The sequence below is a fragment of the Phoenix dactylifera genome, unplaced genomic scaffold (assembly GCF_009389715.1).
Source record: "Phoenix dactylifera cultivar Barhee BC4 unplaced genomic scaffold, palm_55x_up_171113_PBpolish2nd_filt_p 000245F, whole genome shotgun sequence".
NCBI lineage: Eukaryota > Viridiplantae > Streptophyta > Magnoliopsida > Arecales > Arecaceae > Phoenix > Phoenix dactylifera.
This window is the reverse complement of record NW_024067741.1, coordinates 206,732-209,020: the sequence shown is the minus strand read 5'-3', so window position 1 is coordinate 209,020 and position 2,289 is coordinate 206,732. Positions and strand designations below refer to the sequence as shown.

At 41.6% G+C, this 2,289-nt stretch overlaps 1 non-coding gene across 1 annotated transcript; it reads right to left on the bottom strand.

The window, feature by feature from the left end:
- Nucleotides 1–1,126: 1,126 nt before the first annotated feature.
- Nucleotides 1,127–1,232, bottom strand: LOC120105272. The gene has a single exon (XR_005507670.1). It is a non-coding gene; the product is annotated as a small nucleolar RNA R71 (small nucleolar RNA).
- Between the last annotated feature and the right edge of the window lie 1,057 nt (nt 1,233–2,289).

Here is a 2,289-nt window from a genome sequence, read left to right as displayed (position 1 = left end):
GTAGAGGTTTGCCTAAAAAAAAAAAAAAATAAATTGCTGAAAAAATTCTCTTTGGTAACCTCTAAACCTTTCTTATTTAAATTAAGTATTAGCTTGAAATTTTGTGGTGATTGTTTGATTTTAATTTCAGCAAAAGTGTGAATGCATGCCTGATACACATACACCAATTCATTTGCACTTAGTAAGGGCAATCACCCCAACAAGATAAGAGCCGGATTTCATCACCGGACTCTTGCCCAATTTAGGTGAACTCAATCTCATATAGTGTCACTTTAATTAAAATCAATTAGACATTGGCCCCTAGGGACATTCGAGCTCAATAAGACGAAGATCACCGAAAGTTGCACTAATTTCGCTCTGTGGCTTAGTTGATGTCTAGGCAAGCTTTGTCCCTATAAGGAAGACAGTTCATCTGTTTGAGGCAAGTGGGTTTTAAGTGGGACCTTTGCGAACGCATCGTGACCCCTCCACTTACCTGGGAGCTTACCTGGTCAACTCGGTTCATTAGACCGGATTGGAGGCTTAGGTGCCCTCTTCAAACCAGTTAGGAGCTGTCTAGTGATTTTAGGACAAAGACTAGGATTGATATGCTTTTCTCTTTTATTGCATGCTTGATTGATCGAGTACTAGTGTATGCACGGTAGTCGTTCTAGAGTACGAAACCTATTACCTTTTGACCCTGAAATAGAACGAACCCTTAGGAACATTCGAGCTAAGATCAAAACATTAGGATCATCCCCACCTCTTAAGATGGCTGAAGAACAACCCAAACTCCTGAGGGAGTACTTTACTCCCACTATTTACACTTCCCCATCTTGCATTCGATTACCTGAGGTAGCAGCTGTACAATATGAAATAAAGTCTAGTGTGATCCAAATGCTCCCATCTTTTTATGGGCTCACCAACGAAGACCAATACAAACATTTAGATGAATTTCTTGAGATTTGCACCACTGTCAAGATTCAGAACTTCACTGATGATGCCCTGAAACTTAGGTTATTCCCCTTCTCCCTTAAAGATAGAGCCAAACAATGGCTGAATTCTTTAGAAGCTAACTCAATTCGTTCTTGGGATCAAATGCAACAAGAATTCCTTAAAAAATACTTTCCTATAGGAAGAACGAACCAGTTTAGACGTGCCATTACAAGCTTCTCCCAAACCGAGGGAGAAGAATTTCATGAAACTTGGGAGAGATTTCGGGACCTAATCCGTAAATGCCCTCATCATCAAATACCTAAGTGGCAGCTAGTGCAATGTTTTTATGACGGTTTGACTGAACGAAATCGTCAGATGATCGATGCTGCATGCGGGGGGACTTTCATGCTTCGAAATGAGCATGAAGCATGGCAACTATTCGAAAATCTTAATGAAAACTCCCTCCACCATGCTTCATGTTCTCGTCAAGCACCCCCGAATTTTCAAAGAAAAGGGGCCATTTGTGAAATAAGTCATTCTATGGACCTGTCTAGCAAGGTAGATGCATTGTCCCATAAGATTGACCAATTAATGATAGGAGAACATATCGTTAGCTCTTCTCAAGCACAAGTGTGTGCTATCTGTTTTAGCCCATCGCATCCTATTCATGAGTACCCCTCAGCACCCCAATATCTCGAACTCGTGCAAGAACACATCAATGCTGCCCAAACACAGCCCAGACCGGGTAATGATCCATTTTCCAATACATATAATCCGGGATGGCGGAATCATCCAAATTTTTCTTGGAGGCAGCAAGCTTCTAATACCTCCCAACCCTTCTCCCAAAATTTTCAAAACCCTCAGAATTTTCATCTCTACCGTCCCTCAACTCAATTTCAGCATCCTCCTCCTCCAACCTAAAGAAATACAGCCTTTGAGGAGAAGGTGTTGACTGCCCTTCAAGGTTTGGAGGCAAACACACAACTATTGCACTCTCACACGCAATCAATTGCTAAGCTAGAATCCTAAATGGGTCAACTAGCTAATGCATTAAACAAGCGAGAGGAAGGTAAGCTTCCAAGTCAACCAATGAGTAATCCTAGGAGACAATACATGGCTCAAGAAACTCGACTAAATCATGAGCAAGCTAATGCTTTGACTATCCTAAGGAGTGGACGTATAATAGATAATAAGGTTGGGGAGGGTAACAATAAGGAAGGGGAAGAAGAAGAGAAGAATGTGTCACATGAAAACCCAAAACCTTCTTCAGCTAATCCACCATCTGCCACAACCCACATTCCAAAGGCTCCATTTCCTGAAGCACTTAATGCACCCTCTCCCTTTGACAAGAAGGGAACTTCATTAGAAGAGATG